General features: G+C 32.9%; 1 pseudogene; it reads right to left on the reverse strand.

Annotated features, from left to right (window-relative positions):
• Positions 1–112: 112 nt before the first annotated feature.
• On the reverse strand, positions 113–16,812 carry LOC121392722 (annotated as a pseudogene).
• Positions 16,813–18,884: the final 2,072 nt, after the last annotated feature.

The raw sequence follows: 18,884 nt of genomic DNA on the forward strand, positions 1-18,884 counted from the left end.
TAAGACAACAGGACTACAATAATTATAGTCTCAATGTCCCGACAGTCTGCAGAGGAAGAGAGTGTCTGGATAAACTCACATTCAATGTTGAGGTTCTAGTTTCTACCAGGATTTAGGGTACACCAATCATAAATGCTTCTATCATGTGACCAACAGTTGTCACCTTGTCACACCCTCTTTTATCACAAAGCAAATGTTCTACTCTGTTCGTGGCAAATGGATCTGCTTGAGGTTTGATGTTATGTTGACTAGAAGGAAGAAGAATAAGGTGATCCTTCATGAATGCTTCAGGCAATTGATAAACACATACACACAATAATCTGTTTTTGCTAGTTGTTAGTGTCAGGAATTCAATTGTAATGGCAAATAAGGCATCGATAAAAGTGTTTTCTAGGTTCAAAGTTATTACAGCTTGTTTCATTTCTGCTGCAGTTTACAAAAGTACACAAATGTTTTGTTAATATATAAAGGCAAACCAGAGTATGTAACAAAATTAAGGTATGGAACATAAAGAACATCATTTTTTATAGCAGACTAATTTTTATTATAATATTATGTTAGTATTAATAACTATATGAAAATGAAAGAAACTCACTTGATCAACAAGGTTTGGATCAGCTTTAGATAATAACAGACATGTCCTTGTGTTCATACCTTGAAGCATAGTAAAGTCTGGTCCTCTCGAACTACAGAGAAAAAAATCACTATTATTATGAAATTGCTGATATATATAGTAGTGCCTGGATGATAGTAACTTATGCCATGTATACTTTCATCCACAAGCATCTACAAATGCTCCTTTTTCTGCGAGCATCATTTTAACACATACAAGTCTATCTCTTAGTTTTCATTCTGTAAAGGAATCAAAAAATGAATAAAGATTATTAGCTATATGTATGCCTTTTGGTACTAAATTCTTATATCTTCAGCATTTAAGCACTTAGTGCATGTTGGCTCCATACCTACATGCGGGAAAAGCAAAAAGTAGTTTTTGCTATGCTTGAGGGTCTGGTGCTACAAATATAAATGTCATAACCAAATCTAATATTGATTTTGTAGAAATAAAAAGTTTAAAATGCCAGACAATTAACTATTGAAGCCAATATCAGACATATTCTCCAATTTATTACATGTTTCTTCCTAGATCCCACCCTCAAACCTCTTAGTAAGTGTGTGTGTGAGTGAGGTTGGAAAGTAGAATAGAGGTCTTCCCTTCATCTTCCATAAGTAGCAATGTAACATGTATTAAACCTTAACCTCTACTCTAAACTTTGACCTCATGTCTTTAAATGTGATCAATACACAGTCTAATAACTATCATTGAGTTCTGTATTTCAAAATTGATAAATAAAATAATACAGAAAAAAAAATCTCAAATTGACCAAAATATACATAGAAATATAATCAGTTTATATTTACAGGATTAAGCTATAACAGGTTGATTGGAAACAAAAAACTATTAATCCTAACAGAAATTAAAAGACTTTAATTGTTAGTGCTGAGAAAAGAACAGGACAAAAAGTTCATAATTACTGTTTTCAAGCAGTTAACACAGATTATCACAAGTTAATGCATTTAGAGACATGCCTAAGGCACAGAGCCTTTATATGCATTATAATTTCAATCAACGCTTTGTTAACGCTTACCAGTTCCTTTTTGTTCATTGTCCAGACTAAATTGACATTATTGGGCATAAATTTTGTCGTATCATCCTGAGACAAACATTTATATTGATATGTTTTCGTCCACACATAATGCTTATCATGATAGTTGAAAGTTTTAGTAATCATGAAGTTATAGTGATTTCATTAATGGTAATGTCTAAAGTGCTGGTAATAGAACACTGTACTTCAGTGGGAAATTTAATATATTCTAGACTATAAATCTTAAACATCCAAGCATAATGTATCAATTTCATATTAAAGTCATTACTGGTACACATTCATTCATTAAAAATTTAGATAAGAATCCATTTTCCAAGTTTAGATAAAATTCAATCTTCCATGGTAAGCATACAGTTTAAGTTAGCCCACAAAGATTCCACCTGTTATGTGTATGAAGTCACAAATAATAAATGAAGATCAGACAGTATAATGTAATTATGAGATTGGGTGTGTTAGGGATGATCACAAAAGGAAGGTTTGTCATGATCAATACAATTATAGTTGTAGTCACTTTAAGTCTTATGAACAACATTTAAAATTATGATTAGTTAAAATTATTATTATATTTTGACATGACTTTGATGATTACATTACAAAGTAAAAATGTGACCAGAAGGTTGAACCTTTTATATATTGCCTTTCAATGTTATGATAGACAGTATTTACATGCAATATATACATGTACATATTTTTCTCAATTGAGATCATCACACATAGATACTATCTATGATCACACTAATGATAATTAACAAAATACAGACAGGACTTTCCCCTGGGACAGATTTCAAGACAGCTATATAGTAGTGTCAGTATTATAGTATAGCCATATAGTATGTACTAATAGGCATATATATATGTAGGCATAATTATTATATATATATATATATATATATATATATTATACTGAAGTATCTAGTCTGTTGAAGAGTGCTCGATGTCGTTTAGACAGAGCTGGGTTAGAACAGAATTAAAGGACAAAAGAACAGAGCTCTCGCTGTGTTGCTGTTACCTCCGAGTTTCCACGCGTTATGCGATCGTCAAGACAGCTGTCTGACGATCGCATAACGCGTGAAACCTCGGAGTAACAGCAACACAGCGAGAGACTCTGTTTCTTTTGTCCTTTAATTCTGTTTCTATATATAATATATATAATATATATATATATATTATAGATATATATAGCATATAAGCATATTAGCATAAAATATTAATTATGTGTGATACTATGTTGTAACAAATCATTGCAACCTTGTTTTGTGTTGAAATTTCCTATTATCATGTTATTTACAACAATGATGATAATATATATGAACTCTGTTACAATGTGTCAAGATATGATATTTTTTGTCAACATAACTTTGTCCTGTTTTGGATTGCCATAATTGATCACATATGAATAGTAGCAGCTGTTCAGTTGAAGCATATAGATGTCTCTGATCACACAGTGAGCAATAGTACTAAGATACTTGTCTATATTTTGACCCATATCACCAGGGTTTCATTTTAAGAAAAATGGACAGGGGGGGGGGGGGCAAAATAAACTTAGAGAAAATTTAGGGGGTTGAAGGGACTGTCGCGCGACGTGTGCCCTCGGGGAGGTCTGGAGGCATGCCCCCCAGAAAAGTTTTGAATTTTAGACCCTTGACTCACTTCTAGCACATTTTCAGACCATTTGGGTTTTCAAATGACATGATGAGATGACCATATTACTGGTGCTGATAAGACACTTAACACCTATAGACCCTGGTGCTGATAAGGCACTTAGGAGAATTTAACACCCATAGACTATTGGGTGTACATTCTCCTTGTGTTTAGTCTAAGTTATCTTATGCTATATATTTCCTTGTGTTGAGTTTCAGTTTCGGTATTCATTACATCCAATTACCCCTTGAAAAAAATGGGCTAACCTAATTTCCAAGGGGGGGATATGGTGTATATTTTTAAATGAACAGCTCATACTGACTGTCATTGAGCTATGAATTTCCAAAACTAATAAATGAACCTAAAATATGTAGTCTTCATTAACCAAAATATACATGGAACAAAATCAGTTGTATTTACAAGACTTTGTTATAAAGGTTGTTTTTTGAAAACAGCATATAATAATCCATGTCAAAAATCAAAAGCTTGTTTAACATTGAGAAAGGAAGAGCAAGTTAATTTTGATTTACTGCTTTTAAATAGTTAACACTGATTATCAGAAGATAGTTGAGTTGATTTACAGGTATATCCAAGCACAAAGCTCTGTGTATATATATATATATATATATATATATACCACGCACACACACACCACACACACACACACACAGCAAATAACTTCAATCAATACTTAGTTAATGCTTACCGGTTCTTTCATGTCTATTATCAATTATGTATGATGATGAATGAATGGTAAATGAATTGATATGTAATTCACTTCAAAATAGTACAAATTTCCACATTATCCATCCGTTCACTCAGTTTGATAAACCAATACAATTTCACAAAGCAAAGTTTTTTTTGAACTTTATCATTAAGCATACTAATTACTATTGTAGCCATAAATTTAAGATTAACAAAAGAATGTGTGAGCTAATATTTGTATATTGAGTAAGCAATAATAAGCTTTGTACTACATAAGCAAATGAAATAGTAACACTGATGATCAGTAAACATATATATTATCACACTTTTTATATTGTGACACAATATAGTGTAAAAGTATTTAAATAATCTTTGAATCAATTATCCATTACATGACAACTATAATAATGTTGTTATGTACATTATATTTTAAAGTTACAATTGTTGTACTATTTAGTGATGTCATTATAGACACCATAGTACAAATTAATTCCAAGAAATTAACACTGCTTAGATATACATAACCCTTAAACCTTATCCTGAGTGATGTGGCAAGTTTATCTAAGTGTTCATATGACACACATATTATACTATATAGAAACAATTATATTCATTGTATTTGGTCATGTCTTAGTATATTCATGGCTATTGCTCCCATACACCCACTTGCTAAATTGTGAGGAGAAAAGGGCATCTAGTGACAATAATCCATTTTCTTAGGCAACTGTGTGACATTATGATACATTACTTGCTAACAAAATGTCTACATGAGAAATTCAAGAAATGGTTAATATAATCTAGTGTACCCTTCACTTACTTAATAGCTAACTTCAAGGACTATTTTAAAAGGACTATACAATATTTTGTAATGTCATTTGTTATTTTTCCCTATTTATTAAGAATCCATATTTTGGTGACTTATATACATACATGCATACATATCCATATCCATATACAAACAAATTAGAATGTTCAATATATATATATATATATATATATATATATATATATATATATATATTGAACATTCTAATTTGTTAGCCACCCCCATCAAATGGATTAAAATCACTATATCCTCTATTTGTCCTTAGACAGATTTGTTAATACTTTGGCTGATTTAGCTGCTAATATATCCAACAGCCATTAATTTTTAATAGGTAACTACAGAAGCTGAGATTAGACATACTTTCCAATTTCCAATACATATTTAGATTGCTGATAGACCTCACCCCCAAACGTCCTAATCATCAAAAGCTGTAGGTGTTATATGTTTGATATGTATTCACTTCAATTTTAGTAGTAATTTCCTCATTATCCATCCATGCACTTCGTTTAGATAACTTCCCAATACAATTTTCACAAAAGCAAAGACTTCTTGACTTTATCATTATAGGATACTAATTACTATTGTAGCCATAAATTTAAGATTAACAAAAGAATGTGTGAGCTATATTTGTATATTGAGTAAGCAATAACCTTTGTACAACATAAACAAATGAATAGTAACACTGATTGATCAGTAACTATATATATTATTCCTTTTATATTGTGAGTGTAAAAGTATTTAAATAATCCTTTGAATCAATATCTATTACATGTACAACTATAAAAACATTGTTATGTACTTTAGAATTTACAGTTACAATTATTGTACTAGTTTAGTGATGTCATTGTAAACACGATAGTACAAATTAATTCCAAGAAATTTAACACTGCTAGAGATATTTACATGACCCTTAAACCTATCCTGAGGTGATGTGGCAAGTTTATCATCAAAGTGTTCGTAAGGCACATATATTATACTATATATAAACAATTATATTCATTGTATTTGGTCATGTCTTAGTATATTCATTGTTATTGCTCCCATACACCCACTTGCTAAATTGTGAGGAGAAAGGGCATCTAGTGACATTAATCCATTTCTTAGGCAACTGTGTGACATCATGATACATTACTTGCTAGCAAAATGTCTACATGAGATAATTCAAGAGAATAGTTAATATAATCTAGTGTACCCTTCACTTGACTTAATAGCTAACTTCAAGGACTATTTTATGAAAGGATATACAATATCTAGTAATGTCATTTTTTATTTTCCCTATTCTATTAGAATATTTTGGTGACTTATACATGCATACATGTACATATAGATATACATATACAAACAACTAGAATGTTCAATATATATATATATATATTAAACATTCTAATTTGTTAGCCAATGAATTGGATTAAAATCACTAGATCCTCTATTTGTCCTTAACAAGTTTATTGGGATCTGTGCACCAGATCAAGATTATATATATTACAACAACATGATGTCTCAGACTCTTACTATGGGTGTCAGTTTCTTTGGTAAAGTCTGCTTCTTTACAATTTCTGCTTCTGTTGAGGATCTTTTCTATATTATTATTAATAAACATTAAAATGTAACCAAGCACTACCACATCCTGTTATCGCCTACGCGCGCGTATTGGATTATGTCAGCACAGCCCTATCGAACAGGAGGATATCTTGTACTAACTTAATATTATTATAGCAAGAGGTAAGACTTCAAAATCTACATCTGCTAGTCGTTGTTACTTGATGTGTTTCACAAAAAAGAAACAAATACTCCACCATACACTCTATCAGAAGAGGAACAATCTTTGAACTGCCTATTTCAAGAGTTATTAGGTGAAGTTGAAGAGTGACAGTGAAAGATGTTTACAATAACTGAAAATACAAATAGTATTGATTGGTTCCAAAATGAAAACAACCATCCCCTTTTAAAATTGTCACGGGAAATTTATATAATAGCATTACATTTAAGCTCCAAAGAACCAATACTGACACTGAACTTGTTGAAAATATCTCATTCTCTTCATGAACTCTATTTATCATATGGTCTATCACAGATCCAACCATCAACTTCAAGATCAGACCAAGACTTTGTCAATAATGGCACTTTAGAAAATGTTTCAGAACTACCACCAGACACACAGCTTACTGACAGATCTAAGTCATTTGTAGTCAACAATGAAATAACTGTCCAGAATGTTTTCTTAAAGCGCAAAAACCAATGAAATTGTTCCAATACCAACACAGTCCAATCATTTGGATCTACAGGTTGAGATTGGAGAAGGTGCCATATTTATTTCAGATGCAGTGCATTCTCAATCCTCCTCTCACAATCAAGAAGATTTAGACGTTTTACCATCTTTTGAAAACGTAACATTTATCATCTATGCTACCATCATCTAACCAAGATATGATAGATAAAAACTTAATGACACACGAGTCTTTGACCACATACGGACCTCATAGCACAACTCCTACAACTACACAGAATAGTTATGCTGGATTACCTCTACAGAATTATACTACAGAGACTAATAGCTCTCCTTCAGTTTTCAGTTCCTTTAATTGGTAAAAGGCATTTTGTTGATTCAATGACGCCAATAAAGAAGCCAAAAGAATCGAGCGGTAAGAAGATCAGTCAGTTAATGAAAAAAGGTAAAAGGTCTAAAAACATCTAGCGTCGCCGACTTGCTTACGTAGCAATTATTTTTTGCTGATTTTGTTTCAATAATTAACATGTATGTGTTTGCCAATTTTTGCTGTAGTAGTCTATCTAGTAGTATAACTTTGAAAGTTATGGTTAATAATTGTTCATTTTATAGGTCATATAATATTTTAACTTTGATTTTATCTTTTAACAAAGTGCATCTTATTTTTTAAAATTTAGTAATATAATTTTTTTATTAGCTATCTACAAACTTTGAATGTAGTGATGCCTGTCACTAATGTGATTATTGTACTGATGTCAATGAAGTCACCAATGTCATACTTTATGTGCTTTGTTCTGTATTCTAAATGGTGACAGGTAGGAGACCAAAGCTAGTCCAGTTCATTATAGGTGCATTTTAATCATTAATGAAGACTTATTGAGAGTTTCTTTTGTATACATGGAGATAGCTGGATTGACTCACATGAATTTTGTATATTTTATTGATATCAATAGTTGCATGTATATATATATATATATATATATATATATTATATATATATATATATATTATAGATATAATATATATGTGTGTGTGTGTGTGTGTGTGTGTGTGTGTGTGTGTGTGTGTGGGTGTGTTTGTGTGTGTGTGTGTTGTGTGTGTGTGTGTGTGTGTGTTGTATGTGTGTGTGTGTGTGTATTAATATTATAAAACTTGTTATAATGAATTTGTGGGGAAGTGTAAAACATTGTAAACATCAATTTTTCAAAAATTGTAAAATATTTTAACTAATAGAGTTCTTACTATACATACAACCATTCATCATGTTAATTTAAAGTTCATATGTTATAGCTATTGGAATGTTTTGAATTATTTGTTAAAATTGCTTGTATAAAGTCGTCTGTGATTATCATATTTCCTAATTGTAACAGTATTTTTTTATTGAGGCATCACATGATTTGAGTACAAATTAACAGCATTTCAATGCTTGCAGCCTAAGATTGTCAATTTTTTATCAATTTTTGTTTATTTCATCAAAGCACTACAAAGAAATGATGCAAGTTACATTTAATTATAAAAAAATTAATTAATATCATTTATAGAATTAATCAATATAAAGCGTTTTATCTACAGAGTACTGTCAATGCTCTTCACTCTATCCAAGTTTTCCCTCATGACCTATGTAGTATTATTATATATGTAAACTAATTGATTCTAACACTCACATTTTTTTCTCAGCTTCCCTAGAAAAAATTTGTTACTTGTTAACTTTACTGTTGTTCTTCCTATAACAATGGCATTAATAAGAATTTAATCTTATTTTAAGAAAACCTTTCTTGTCTTCAAGTCTAACACCTAGGTCAACTAAAAGCTTCATCTCGCAACCAATCACAAATTTGTAAGGTGAAGGGGGGGGGGGATACTATGGGTGATTAAAAAACAAATAATTATTAAATAAATTTGCAGCAAACTTTTTTCCTGAAGAGCTACCTCTCGTACACGCTCTCTAAAATCAGCTAGAGCACTAACATATGGGCATGACCAATTTTCCTAAAATTAACAAACAAATTATGTTAACATAAAAGTACCCAGAAAACATAAATAGATAAAAATATAAAAAAATGATTGAGTCAATACATATATCATATCAATTTTATCACTTTCATAACACAAATAAGCTAAACTTTTTAATTCTAACATCTGCATGACCTACTAGCCTACTTACAAGGTCTTTCTCTTCATTATTAATCGGAAACCCAATGGTCATTTCATAAGGAATAACACCAAAAACCCTTAGGAGACGGGAAATATACTGAGCAATATTAGTTAACAAACGGTGGTTAGCCTTCTCTCCCTCCACATCTATGTACGAGTTACAGGCAGACACCATTTCTCTCATATGTTTTAATACAGTGGGTGTGTCTATTGAGTCACAGAGAGCTGAGTGAACAAGAGAACGTTTTTCATAGAACCTGATGAAAGATATTCATACTATATGTGTACACTTATAGCCACTAGAATACTTTTTATTCAAACTGCATGTCTTGCATAGTCCATTTTGAGAAACTTTTTGTTCCATCAGGACAGCGTCTCACAAGATCTTGAACAGTTTAAAAAGAACTCCTAGCATAATTTGGATAAAGGCTTGACAATGATATCAGTACATGCATTTCATACATTCATTGTCTTTTCAAATTGAATTGCTTCTAGCATTGTATTTTCAGAATAATCTAATGTGGCATTCCATCGATGGAGCAAGAAGGCAAGTCTCAGTTGTGAGGGAGTGTTCCGCTTTAGAGCTTCTTTGATTGTAATAAAATTTTTTAAAGATTTTGACATTTTTTGAGCCCTCAATAGTCAGGTGACCAGCATGTAAAAAGTAATTGATCCATTTATCAGATTCATAACAAGCCTATAATAAAGACGTTAGCTTTTGCAGATGGCATCATTAATAACCTACTTAACTTGAGCTATCACTTCATTATCATGATGAGGAAATTTTAAGTCCACTCCTCCTGTGTGTATGTCAGCTCTATTGCCCAAACCTCACTATTACCAAAAACATTTTGTCATTTGAAATTTAGAGTGAATAAATAGGTAAGCATACATATTTAAGTGAATGTGTATTCAATTTACCAGGCCATAACTGAACACTCAATGTGCCATGGGGGGGGGGGGTCTGCCTTGACCCCATGGACTGGGCCAAGCTGGCTCTCCTGGTTTGCTGTTTTCCATAAAGCAAAGTCATTTTCATGTTTCTTTTCTTGCATGCGATCTGTTGAATTACTCAATTCACCTAAGAGACAACAGACTCATAAATCAACAATACGGATATCAATAGCTACATACCCTCCCCTTCAGCCAAGGCTTCAAGGTCTCCAACAGCTTCAGGTACCAACTGGCATAACGATGATCAGGAGATGTTGAAAACTTAACTGTATCAAAGTATACAGAACCATTAGACTCATACCTATATATTGAAAACGAAACTAGTGAGATTATAAATTAATTACTCACGCATAACCATTTCAATAATCTTTTCAACAAATTGTATAATTTCAGGGACATACTCTGTAACACGAGTCAAAACATGAGGTGGTAGATCTACAGGTAAAGGAAATGATTCATACATAGTTATTTTTAACTTACATTAAGAGCTTTCATATCACTGTGATATTCTTTTCTTCCAAGTATTGAGTAAGAGCTGTAAAGATGCTGTGATCGGTCAGACCAGCTCCATACTAGAAAAAATCTAGTGCTGACAAACAGAACAATACAATATACCTTTTTATCTAGCCACTTTGCTAAAGGATCCGAACAGCTTCAATGAGATCCACCTTAAAATGTTAAAAGTTATAATCACCTTCTGTCTCAGTTAAAGATGTTATTGCAGACTAACCACTGAACTCTGAAGTCCATTAGAAGATGTTTCAATTGCAGTATTACTTTAGTCTGTAATAAAATAGAGGAAAGTTTTTCATTTCTTTATTCTTAGATTACTTACAATAGTAGCAGTTAACATGGCCACTTTGTCTTTGTCAGTCTCATGAGATAATTTTCTTCACTACAAACTATAAGAAATAAATAAAAAAACATTATTGTAGTATGTTCATATACTTTTAGTGCTTCCTTTGCATCACTCTTCACTTCCTCTAGAGGTTGTACTAGCTTTGTACTCCAAAAGTAGATGATTTTGCCTAGCTCGATTAATAATCTGGTTAGGAGTAATCATGTTAGGATAAATGTTTCCATATGTTTTTACTTTATCATCGATTGTCAGTAATATTCATGACAAAGAGAATATCATAACCAAAATAGTCAGACAGAACTCGACGAATTTATATCAATGTAATATAGGCTCTAGAGAAAAAGAACACAATAGGATAGGGAGAGAGAGAGAGGAGAGAGAGAGAGAGAGAGAGAGAAACTACTAGCATGTCCCATGTGGAAGCATCATAACAGTTGGACCACAACTGTACCAAGTCACTTGCTTATGATGTAAAGGATGAAAGCCTCCTACAGAGTAATACCAAAATATTAAAATTACGGACATGTCTGGATTGTGATTATTGAGCAAACCTTTCTTCTTGATAGACTGTTGTTAAACAATTTTAGTTGTTCACTGGCTTCTCAGCAGCAGGAACCCCCCTGTAATGAGAAATAATTTCAAAAGCACAAAAACAAATTATAGATAAATATTTAATTATTATTAATTAATTAATTCTCTTACTACAAGATTTCTAGTGCTCTGTAAAATTTAAAACCAAATGCAAATTAAAATATATGAAAATACAGAGATGAAAATATATATGTTTGAAAGTGAAAAACAATGGAAAAATGTAGGAGTATAATAGGAGTGGTCTTCCATTTGAATTATTGAGTCATTAAGCATCTAGCTTATATGATTTAGTATATAATATATATGAATACTACATATAATGTACATGCTGTTATGAATCCAATATATCTCATAGTATTGCCATATAGTTATGAAATATACATATATAGAGATTGAACAATGACCTGTAGTTGTTCAGAATCCATGCTACTTGTCTTCAATCTTTTGACTGCTATGGATCTAATCTAAACGTGGACAACATGGAGAGTAATATCACTTACAGAACGAGAAATGGAGCATACGGTTCGATACTGCGACAAAAGACAACCAGTTACAGAATGACGACGAGCAATGAATGCTACATCTACCGCCCCTTTAATATACCAGTAAAAAAAAAAAGGATATACATTATTCATAGCCTACATGAGCTACGTTCGCAATTTATTGCTGAGTCCAATAAATAGCCCCAATATGCAAACGGTTTGCTATGTTTCGCGAAACTATTAGCTAACGTTTGCTAATAGTTTCGCGAAATATAGCAAACGTTTGCTTTCTTCGAATTTGTTCACGTTATTTACGGGTCATATGTTTACGTTGCAATTATTTTGCTGAAGTAGTTGTGTAGTCCAAGTATATATAAATGCGTTTCTTTCAACTTTTTGTTGCTTGCAGTTGGATAAACTTAGTGTCTAATCTCGCTTTAGTGGACTACATTTTTTTTACTATGGCTGAACCAAATGCAATAAACTTGGCCCAGTTGTGTGCTGAAGTGAAGAGAATATTCAGCTATGACTCTGTCAATGTTGATGAAGTAAGGAATTGATTGATGGCTCATACAAAAGTAATGATGATGCCTTGGGCACACGTATTCATATGGGATCCAGAGATGAAGTAAGTTGTTTTATATATTTTACAATGTACAATATTTACATGATACACATATACTTATTATGATAAATTACGGTTGAGAGAACATATTTACATAATGAAAAGGAAATATTAACGATAAATATTGCATATACAGATAGGACAGACAGACAGATAGATTGATTAATAGATAGGTAGATGGATAGATTTAAAAACATTGTGTATATGAGGGTAATACTGATAATCACTATAATTATTATGAATAAAAGTAATAATGTATATAGTGTGAACTTAAGACTGGCACTCAGTATGTATATACATGTTAAGACACTTATTTGTTAAAAAATTTAAATTATTAGTTTGATGTTGTTATTTTTAATATAATTCCCATTTCATTGTCATGTAGTTTACACACGTAATTAGTGGAAATTGTTGATGGAAAAATATGAGCTCATTGTTTTTATGTTGGAATACAGAACGAGGAAGGTATGTTGATACAAAATGTAATGATATAATTTGAATTTATAACGTATTGCTAGTCCAATTCATGATCATTCAAACTCTCATTTGCTTCATGAAGATCTTAGATGGTACCCTTGAAGAAATCCCACTATTATTGGCAAAAGGAAGGGGAAAGGCAAGCAATAAGGGAAAAGGAACGTTTTCTTCCATTCAAGAGATGATGTCACATATATAGGGAAGGCAAGTGACTTCAATATATTGTGTTGCTTCCAATTATCTGAATAATGTAACTTTTACATTTTGTTAGATTGTTTTGGGTCTTCATCGAGGTTAAATCCAAGCAATGTTAAAGAGGTTTCACTTCATTTGTATTCTCAACCATCACCAAATGCCAAAAATTTGATGACAACACTGGAAATGCCAAACAGTTCCTTGTAAATTTACAGTGTAAAGGGAAAGAGGATGTACATGTTCTAAGTGACAACTTTTGTTTTGTTTTTTTGTGCTGCTCTATCAAATGAAAAATATTACTTGTTGGCTAACATATATTAAAAGACATTTTAATGGCATTTTTTTGTATAAAGTTTATTCCTAAGTATTTAGAATATGTTTAAGATTTAGTTTAAATCATACACCATTATTTTAATTAAAATTTACTTACTAAATGCTATTAGACAAAAATTGATTATTCGTTGGAAATATTAGAATAATAAATAATCAATGGCAAGGCTGAACGAATGACACTAGCTTTCATGTTCAGGTCAGAGATCTGGTTAGTTGCATGGATACATGTGCACAAGTACATATAAAATATAAATTTAAATTAAACCTATATATATTCTACTCAAATTTTTGAATAATTAAATGTGTAAATTTAAAACTCTATATTGTATATGTTACAGTAAGATTGTCTAAATAGGGATTTTGTGAAATCCCTGAAACTTTCAGGAGTTTGTGAAATCACTATTTCACTAGGGACTTCATAAATTCACTAAAAACTCTAGTGATTTCATGAAATCACTGAATGAGGCTCTTGTTATTTTACAAAATCATGAATGTGATATATTGGTAGAAAAGTTCAGCATTGCTTAAGTGTTGTAAGGAAGTTTATTCATAAATGATTACAATGATAAAATAACAATCTGAAAATGGTATGATTAGTTTTAATATCTGTACACAATTCTCAATTCTTATATCACAATGAGACTGCTCTGAACCTGCGTTACAAAGTCTCTTTGCTTTATAATACTTGCACCTGTTTGTCTGACACTGGTTTCTTGCCTTTGCTGCAGTCACACCGAAGAACCCTTGTCCACGTACCAGAAGCTGTAGACTAAGAGTTGACGGAGTGTGATTGTAGATTCTTTGTTGACATCAGAATCATTTAAGAGTTGCTGCGGACCAGAGATCAAACTGATTCCTGGAATACTTTTTTGCTCAGAATCCCAGCTTTCAGAATTTCAGGTGGGAGACTAGAAGATGTCAATCCAACTTTAGGATCCTCTCCAAACATGGCTTTGTAGGGGGTTCTGTTGATGCCAGCATGATGAGCGGAGTTCTTCTTTTGCTGAAACAAATTTGACTCCCACTGTCCAGTCCTGGGTGTTGTTGGTCACTCATCCAAGCCACCAGAATGTCTTTGATGTCACTGTTTGCTCCTTCAACAGAATCCTGGCTTTGGGGGATGTCTGGGGATTGCCATGAACCATGATGAGTTGCGGCCACAACTCTTTGAGCTCTGTGATGACTTGGGCTGTGAATTCTGAGCCGTTGTCACTCTGAAGGATGGCTGGTGCACCAAAGATGAGGAATATATCCAACAGTTAAAAGGCGACTTCAGCAGCTCTCTTGGAAGACAGGGGCCTCAGGATAACAAACTTTGTGAGGTGACACTGGTAAACCATGATCCACTTGAAACTGTCCTTGTGGGGATGACTGGCATGTCAACAAGATCAACTTGACCACGAGATTGAATTCGCTGGAAGAGAACAGGCTTGACAACAACACCTGTAGTCTTGGGACGTTCTCTTCTCTTGACATACAACAGTAGGACTTGAAGAGTTCAACAGCATCTGTTGTGATGTTGGCATATACTTTTGCCTAAGATGTTTCAGCATCCTGTCACGACCACAGTGGCCAGTTGCAATGTGAGCTTTGCTGATGATTTCGTTGGTGCTATTACAACACATTGAAGGAAGTGTGAACTGCTCTGAACTATGTATGATAAATCCTCAGAGTAGTCATCAAAGCTATGTGGATATGATTACACAGATTTCTTTGATTGCAAACACTATTGACACCTCAACCTGTGTAAGACTACATTAAGTATTTAACTGCTCTAGACTACATTAAAGGAAGTATTAAAGGAAGTATTAAAACTGCTCTGAAACTATGATAAATCCTCTGAGTAGTCATCAAAGCTATGGTATATGTCCAGCTGAATTACTGTTTCATCAAAGATGTCTCATAGTGTGGTAATTGGTCCATGAAAATCTGTAATAAAGAATTGTGTACAGATATTAAAACTAATCGTATATTTATGAATAAACTTCTCCTTACAATACTTAAACAATGCTGAACTTTTTTACAATAGATCACATTCAGTGATTTTGCAAAATAACAAGAGCCTCATTTCAGTGATTTCATGAAATCACTAGGGTTTTTAGTTAATTTATGAATTCCCTAAGTGAAATAGTGATTTCACAAACTCCCTATGTATGCATAACTGTTAAAAAAAATGAGGGAGTAAACTCCACATTGACAGAAGTTTGACATTTTGCAACAATACTGGCATACTGTTTTCTGCTCATACATGGTTCATAGGCGCTAACAATTCTATCTTGATGTGTAGTGCTAGTTTGAGTCACTCTAGTTATCATCTTTCAGAAGCAGATTGAAAATAGGAACCGGCGCTGCTTATTATTTAATGCTATATCTAGGGGGAAACTATGAGAGACCAAGTGGCCCCATACAATGGTAATTGACTAATCCAGCATCTCATTATCCTAGTACATTGATGGATGAATGAAAAGGTATCCCAACACTCCAGATATTATTAGGTCCAGACATTATGATTGTTGACTGCTGACCCGGTCAATGCTGTGTTGTTACATAGAGTTGTTCAGCCACTGCACATTTGTTAAGTATAACTTATTATCGCTCTTCTCCGACCTCTCTGATCTGACAGCTGTTTAATTGTTCATGATCCTTGCCTGTATACCTGTCTGCTGATCATGGTGTTAGGACAGCCCTCACAGCCATGACCTGAGTTATTCCTCAGGTGTGTACTAGTCTTTATTTTTCCTCTGTTATTTGGTTCATGATGTTGAGGATTAAGCTGTTGAAATGAAAGTCTAGCTGATTTTATCTTGATAAAATCAGAATATCCAGAATAGCAGATCCAATTGAAATCGTAGGTTCACCTTGTCATTTTCATTGCTCAACAATATAGAATCCTCTATTCAATTCATGAAAACAGACAGATCTGCCACGATGATAGCCTGCATAGATAACGATTAGTCAGTGTCAAGCACTGATCAGCTACCAAACCTACTAATTCAATTGCAATACCTTCATTACTCACCCTAGAGAAATAACATAAGTAATCCATGGTAACCATACTTACCAAGAGACCATGAGACATCTAGTATCAAATCATTCTGTTAGGGATAAAGGAGAAGGAGTGTACACATCTGGAAAAAAACAAATTCCAACAAATTTTATCAGGGTTCCAGCAGGATAGCCAAAGTTGCTGGAGTTGTGCGAATTAATCAGGACCAGAAAACTAATTTATAGACAGAAACCTAATGTGGAATAAGCTAGCCAAGGACTGTTTGTCTTTACCTACGCTTGACACTCTTTTCCCGAATTCGTCGTGTATTGGAAACACAAAGCATTATCAAGTTTGAAAACTTTATCATGAAGTTATATTTAGTATACAATTGAAGTACCAGGTAAAGCAATTTTAATATAGCCTGAATAATATTATTGATAATTATAATTGTAAATATTTTAATTACTTTCTAGATTAGTGAAAAGATGTGAGCAATATCATAAACTTCACCAATGTCAATGTGACTTTGGAAAAGGTTTTGTTAGAAACAGAGTTCCAAAATACCACCCCCCCCCCCCCCCCCAAACACCCAGTCCAATCATTTGGAATCTACAGGTTGAGATTGGAGAAGGTACCATATTTGTTTCAGATGCAGTGCATCCTCAATCATTATTGCCCCAACCTCACTATTACGAAAAAAAAAAGGTTTTTGTTATTTGAAATTTAGAGTGAATAAGAAGCTAAAGCATACGTATTTAAGTGAATTGAACACTCAATGTGCCATCCTGGTCTGCCTTGACCCCATGGACTGGGCCAAGCTGGCTCTCATGGTTTGCTTTTTTTCCATAAAGCAAAGTCATTTTCATGTTTTTTCTTGCATGTGATCTGTTGAATTGCTCAACTCACCTAAGGGAGGACAGACTTATAAAAATCAATACGGTACCTCACCTTCAGCCAAGCTCAAGGTCTCTGGACAGCTTCAGGTACCAACTTGGCATAACAGTGGTCAGGAGACGTTGAAAACCTAACTGTATCAAGGTATACAGAATCATTAGACTGTACGGATATATTAAAAATGAAGTAGTGTAGATTATAAAATTTATTACTCACGCGTTATCGTTTTCCATAATGTTTTCAAAACAAACTGTATAATTTCAGGGACATACTCGAGTCAAAACATTGGTGATAGGACCTAGTTAAAGAAAGGTGACTCTTAATACTATAATAGGTAGTAGTACTATTAACTTATATTAAGTGCTTTCATATCACTGTGATATTCTTTTCCCAGTATTGAATAAAGATGCTTGATCCGTCACACCAGCTCCATACTAGCAAAATCTATAGTACTGCCAAATGAAACAATGCAATATACTTTTTTTATCTAGCCACTTAGCTAAAGGGGAGCATGAACAGTTTCAATAACCATGAACTCTGAAGTCCATTCGAAGCTGTTTGAATTTCAGTGTTACCTTTAGTCTATGATAAAAAAGAGGAAAAGGTTTTCACTTCTTTTTTTCTTAGATTGCTTACAATAGTAGCAGTTAACATGGCCACTTTGTTGTCTTTGTCAGGTCTAATTTTTTCTCATACAACTATAAGAAAAAATAAATGAAAAACATTATCGTAGTATATTTCATATAATTCCAGTGCTTCCTTTGCATCCATTTTCATCTTCCTATAGAGGTTTTTGTTACTAGATTTGTATTCCAATAGTAGATGATTTTGCCGATCTCAATTAATAATGGTTAGAGAATAATCATGTTAGGGTTAAACGTTTCCATTTGGTTTTTACTTTATTCATCAATGTCAGTAATATTCATAACAAAGAGAATATCATAACCAAAATAGTCAGACATAACGCGACAAATTATATCAAATGCAAATGTAAGGTCTAGAGATCGGAAAACAATAGGATAGGATAGGAGAGAGAGAGAGAGAGGAGAGAGAGAGAGAGAGAGAGAGAACTACCTAGCATGTCCCATATGTGAAGCATCATAAAACAGTTGGGACCACAACTGTACCAAGTCACCTGCTTATTATTTAAAGGAATAAAGGCCTCCCACGGGGTCAGCCAACAACTATCTATATCATTTAAAAAACATGTACCATGTTTTTTTAATTTTTTATTGTTTCATTTCTGTTTATTGCGTGTATTAGGGATG

Source organism: Gigantopelta aegis, unplaced genomic scaffold, assembly GCF_016097555.1.
Source record: "Gigantopelta aegis isolate Gae_Host unplaced genomic scaffold, Gae_host_genome ctg4370_pilon_pilon, whole genome shotgun sequence".
In the NCBI taxonomy this organism is placed as follows: Eukaryota; Metazoa; Mollusca; class Gastropoda; order Neomphalida; family Peltospiridae; genus Gigantopelta; species Gigantopelta aegis.